Raw genomic sequence first — 6,554 nt, forward strand, 5'->3', positions numbered from 1 at the left:
AAGACCAAGAAGCTGTGGCCTTTGGAAAATGACCCTGTGTTAGATATTTTCCATCTGCCCCTCTGGGTCCGCTCTCTGCCCTGCTTTGCCCTCTCTGTGCCCAGGGAGGCTAATCTTTAGGAGCTGCATTAACAGGCTCCCTTGGCCTCTGGATTTGTTTGGATTTGATCAATGGGAAGCATCAAAAGGAGATCCAAGGGTGGGAGAGTGAGGGCTGGCTGTTTATTCCCCTGGTCCCTTCCGTGCTGGACTGCTGGGAATTAGCTGCCTGGGAATTAGGCCCCAGCTCCTGCCTGCCAGGCAGCCCTTTCTTATAGCTACACTCCCTGCCCCTTCAGGCCAAGATCAAGGGCTCTTGCCCTAGCTTCCTGAATCCTCCTTTGTGGGTTTGCCTAAACCTCTCAGTACCTTTACGAATGTGCCCCTCCTTAAACTCTCAGCTACCCTGTTTGCGTGTACCATCTTTCCTGCTGGGACCCAAAGTGATGCAGACTTCGTCCTTGTCAGTTCTGCAGCATTCTTGACCAGGGCAGTTTATCTCTGTTTGCCAATCCTCTACCAAATAACAGCAAAATGAAGTGCAAAGAGCCTGACTTCTTCCTTCATAAACCTGATGCATCTGAGAGGTCACTGGGGGACAGGGAGGGAGGCGGCAAGGGGGTGGTTGTTCCTGTGTTTAGAAATAAGCCAAGTAATGTACATCTAGCTTTGCCAAACTGAATCTGAATTGTGTAGATCTGGAGGTTTGCATTTAGGTCTTGTGTTCCATCGGTGGCCTATGGGAGCCAAAGGCAGTGAAGCCTTCCTTGGAACAGCCAAGAAGACCTTTGGGCATGTAAGGGGAGCCACCGGGCATTGCCTTCCTGGCTGTGGACTTTAAGGCATTGCCAAGGCTTTCAAGGGAGCCTGTGGTACAAAAAAACACCGGCAACCTGAAGATATCTCCCCGTGCTTTGCATTTGCTTCATCTACAAGCACTAAAATCACTTAGAAAAGTATTTTAAAGTAAAATTTTCACTATTCAAAAAGGCTCATATAGTTCAATTGCACTCTTCAAGATCCTGTAATTTCTGAGTGAGCTGGCTTAGAATAGATTCTAAGTACGTTGTTATCACTTAATTCTCATTGGTGAGGCAATTTTCTTTGCCTTTTTTCTTCAAAGGAAGGCGATATTCAGGGTCTGCCTTGCATTTTTGTGGCTGCCTCTCTTAGTTGCTAGTACAGTCAACTCTGTTCTCTCTATGTCAATTCTCCATATTTTCCTAAATTATCTGGAGTAGCCCTCAGCAGGAGTAAGAGGGGTTCCCACCACTTCCCCATTTGTTCACTTCAAGCTGCAACACACAGCTGATCAACAGCTTTCTTAGGGACCTCTCCTCCCTGTGCATGGTGCCATTCCAGGAGTCTTAGCTGGACCCATTGAACACCGGGTGGAAACCTCATAGGACCTCCTCCAGAACATGCAGTGATTCCTGGCCTTGTCCCCAGAGGACAGAGTCACAGATGTAGTGCAGGCCCCTCCCCTGTGCAGACTTCTTATCCCTCTCCTAAATGGATTCTGCAGCATCTTCAGACCATATTCTTGGCATTGGTACAGAGGTTACATAAGTCTCCCTATTCTTGGGGGCACCCAAGACACAATTTTTTTTTTAGTAAATTTTTTGTCTTTATTTTTTAAATATTACATTCAAAAAATATGAGGCCCTCATATACCCCCCAACCCCTCACCCCATTCCTCCCCCCATAACAACAATTTCTTCCATCATCATGAGAAATTCATTGCATTTGGTGAATACATCTCTAAGCACCGCTGCACCTCATGGTCAATGGTCCACACCATAGCCCATGCTCTCCCACAGTCCACCCAGTGGGCCATGGAAGGACATACAATGTCCGGTAACTGTCCCTGCAGCACCACCCAGGACAACTCCAAGTCCCGAAAACGCCCCCACATCTCATCTCTTCCTCCCACTCCCTACCCCCACAGCCACCATGGCCACTTTCTCCACACCAGTGCCACATTTTCTTCGATTATTAATCACAATAGTTCATGAATAGAATATCAGTAAGCCCACTCTCATCCATACTCTATTCCTCCATCCTGTGGACCTTGGAATGGTTGTGTCCACTCCACATCTATATCAAGAGGGGGCTTAGATTCCACATGGCTGCTGGATGCAATTCTCCTGCTTTCAGTTGTAGGCACTCCTGGCTCCCTGGTGTGGTGGTTGACCTTCACCTCCATGTTAGCTGCGTGGGGTAAGTCCAATAAACCAGAGTGTAGGAGCTGAAGTCTGTTGAGGCTCAGGGCCTGGCTATCAAATGGTCAGTCCAGAGATTCAGGTCCCCTGGGTATACACTAAACCCCAGCACAAACTACAGTTCCAGTACAAGTAACAGGAGAGGCTTGTGAACAATGATCACATCTGAGTCCAGCTCCATTATACAGAAACACAAACTCCAAAGTAGGGCCAACTGACATGGCACTGAATTCCATCTGCCATGACCATAGAACCTGTGGGTCTCTGTAGCCCTCAGAAGAACCAATACCTGAGGTTGTATCTACTTTATCTGACCAAGACACAATTTTTTACTCTCTTTCCTATGTATGGCTCAGCTAACAAGACCCTGAAACCAAGCCACTTTTTAGGAAAGAATTTCCCCATCAGCACAGAAAGCAATTGTAGGGTCCTGGGTATCAGCCTTTCCAGTCTTACCAAAGGGCAAGGCAGGTTGAATCAAAGATGGGGAAGCAATTGACACCCTCCCTAGACACTGAGGGAAAAGTCCTTGTGTGGCAGTGGCAATATTTCCTGGCCCAATCACTGGTCGATACTGGGTTCACTAGAAATCAAAAGGGTATGCTGGTTTGAGCTATGTTAGCGGAAGGGGTCTCTGTCTTTTAATTAAAGCCCCTCTTCAGGGTCACAGTATAATAATAGCAATACCTGCTTGCCACAGTTGTATGCACTTCACATGTATTCTTTTAATCCTTACAACAACCCTATGAAGTAGATGCTATTATCTCTACTGAGGAAGAAATTGAGGCACAGAGAGTTTAAGAAACTTGTCCAAGGTCACACAGCTAAGAGTAGTAGAACCAGGATTTGAACCTGCCTGCCTTGCTCAGGTGTGTCACTGTTGCACTACATGCTTCTCAAGAGTTTGTAGGTTTGCTCCCCTATTGTTTGGGCCTGAGACTTCTGTAAAATTTGATCACAGAGTTTGAAAAGGCCAAGTGGTTCATGACCACCTCCTGTCTCACAGAGAGCTTAGAGTGGTAATTCTGACAAGTTTAGGATTTGAAGTTTCAGAGGGAAGTGGAATTATTTCATGTGTTGACAAATTTGATAAAACCCAACTATACCATACCAGAGAAAGCTGCATTCTGAAGGACTTTGCATGATAAGATAAACTCTGAATGCTTTACTGGTCAGGAGCAGTTTTTAAAAGCATCTGAATATGCTTTTGACCAAAGAGAGAAAAGAGGCTCCATCACCTCCTCAAGTATTCACGTAGGTAAAGTTCTTTCTATGTAGATATGATAGACTGATGCTGACCAGGAGAAAAGTTTTATAATTCCCATCACAGGGCAGTTGGGGATTAAGAACGAGTATACTATTTTGATTTCCCATATTTTCTTGTCAGGATAGCTTCTGTAGCTGTATAGCTGAAAATACGGAGTTCAGAGGTCAGCTGCTGGAGCATTTGACCACCTCCCCTCTCACGCATACCTCTAGCTTTTGCCATTGCTTACTGTTTGGGACAGTATGAGGTGGAGTGTTACCTTTTCCCTTCCATCCTGACAGCATCCTGGTTCAAGGAGCATAGACTGTTCTGTAGGCGCAGACTCATTCTGTAGTGTAGGATGGCGGAAACTTCTGGCCTTGGGTGAAGCCAGCAGCCAAGAATGGTACCTCCTCCCATCTCTCAGTCTGCTTCTGCTTGCTTCTTGGTCCAGGCAAAAGAAAGGGACTTCATACTAAGTATCCTTTCTGCTCTTTGGGACGAAGGACTTTTTATGGGAAAGTTTCTAAAGCCCATTCAACTCTTTTTCTATAAGAATTGTTTTTCCTCCAGAAGCAGTTACCTGGTTGTAGCTTGACTCCATTGCCCCCATCAGTATCGAATAAGCTATGAGACCTTAGTTGCTCCACCACTTAAGTTTCATACCAACTTTCAGCTCACCGATTTTTTTTGGTACCAACCCCTGACCATGAAATATTGTTGTGAACGCGACCTCATAATAAATCTTGCTAGGATTGTCCTACTTGCAATCCATGCTGTTTGCTTGGAAGGGGAACAACAGTCTGGCCCCAGCTGAAGTATCCTTCCTCCAGGATGGATCCGCACCATATACTGTGGCACCAGCATGAAGGACACAGAGTGGCACAAAGAACATTCACCACGTGGAGCTAGGTTGAGAGACTTGGCCATTCATTAGACAAGTGTTTCTTGACTATCTACTGCATGCGAGGCACTGTGGTGGTCACTGGACATAAAATGGTGTAAAAGACAGTCAAGTTCATTGCCCTTAAGGAGGTTGTAGTCTTGGGGTTGGGGGAAGGGGGCTATATTCACAATCTATACAAATACATAAAATGATTGTGTGTTGTGGTTAGAGCTATGAAGGAAAGATGTAGGGTGCTATAATAGGAGAGTAATAGGGCAGTAATCGTGGGAGAGCCTTTCTGAGGAAACTTGAAAACTAAAGTGAAGCCAGCATGGGAGGAGTCAGGAGAAGAATGCTTTAGGCAGAAGGAACTTCTAGAACTTGGTGTGTTACAGGACTTAGTCCAGCGTCTAGAATGATGGGGAGAGGGAAAAGCATAGGCCAGGCCCTGTAATGCCTTGGGGGTCATGGAAATGAACCCATTTACTCTAAATGCAGTGGTAAGCCATTGAAAGACTTCAAGCTAGGGAATGGCATCTGACTCTGTGTTTGAAGGACAACTCTGTCTTCTTTGTAAGGAATGACTCATAGTGGAGTTAAAGGGGAAGCATGGAGATGAGTCAGAAAACATTGCAGTAAAATGGTGGCAGAGAAAATGGAGAGAAATTGGTTAGATATGAAATATATTTGGACCCCTACCTCATTCTATATTACAAAAAACTGAAAATGGATTAAAGACCTACATATGAGAACCAGAAATATAAAAAAAAACTCCTAGATATTGCGTGTTAGGCAATGGTTTCTTTTTCATTTGTTTCTTTGTTTGAAGATACATAAATCACCAAAAAAAATGTTACATTAAAAAATATGAGGCAATGGTTTCTTAGACTTTACACCAAAGCACGAGCAAGAAAAGAAAAAAATAGATAAATGGGACTTCATCAAAATTAAAAACTTTTGTGCATCAAAGGACTTTATCATGAAAGTGAAAAGACAGCCTATAGAATAGGAGAATATACTTGGAAACCACATATCCAATAAGGGCTTAAAGAATTTATAAAGAAATCCTAAAACTCAGCCACAACAGGACAACCCAATTTAAAATGGCAAAAATACTTGAATAGACATCTCTCCAAAGAAGTTATACAAATGGCCAGAAAGCATATGAAAAGATGGTTGACATCATTAGCCACTAGGGAAAAGCAAATAGAAAACACAATGAGATACCATTTCACAACCATTAGAACAGCTACTATTTAAAAAAATTTAGAAAAATTACAAGTGTTTGAGCGCATGTGGAGAAATAGGTACACTCATTCATTGCTGGTGGCATTGTAAAATGGTGCAGCCTCTGTGGAAGACAGTTTGACAGTTCCTCAGACAGCTAAGTATAGAATTGCCATATGACCTGACAATCCCACTACCAGGTATATAACCGAAAGAATTGAAAGCAGATATTTGCACACCAATATGCATAGTGGCATTATTCACAATTGCCAAAAGATGGAAGTAACCCAAGTGTATTAGGGCCCTCTAGGGAAACAAAACCAAAAGGAGATATCTGTAAATAGTATGAGATTTTACAAAATTGTCTCACACAACCACAAAAATGCACAAGTCCAAATTCCATAGGGCAGCCTGCAAGCCAAGGAGTCCAATGAAGGTCCTTGCTGAGTTCCCCAGGAGATGCTGGCTGTCCAAAGTAGAGATGGAAATTCTCTCTCTGAATGCTGAAATCACTTGTCCTTTTAAGGCCTTCACCTGGTTGGATGAGATGTCACTCATTACTGATGTCAGTATCCTCAATTGATTTGTAGATGTAATCAGCCATATATGCATCAACTCACTGATTATTAAAGTCCATGAAATGCCCTTGAATTACAATTAGCTTAGTGCTTGCTTGACCAAACAATTGGGCACTGTTACCTAACCAAGTTGACACATTAGCCTAACCATCACACCAAGTGTCCATCAACCAGTGAATGGATAAACAAAATGTGGTATGTCGTGTGTGTATATACACACTTACATATACACACATACATACACACAATGGAATATTATTCAGCCATGTGAAATAATGAAGTTCTGATACATGTGACAACATGGAAGAAGCCTGAAGACATAATGTTGAATGAAATAATCCAGACACAAAAAGACA

This window comes from Dasypus novemcinctus, chromosome 10 (genome assembly GCF_030445035.2).
Source record: "Dasypus novemcinctus isolate mDasNov1 chromosome 10, mDasNov1.1.hap2, whole genome shotgun sequence".
In the NCBI taxonomy this organism is placed as follows: Eukaryota; Metazoa; Chordata; class Mammalia; order Cingulata; family Dasypodidae; genus Dasypus; species Dasypus novemcinctus.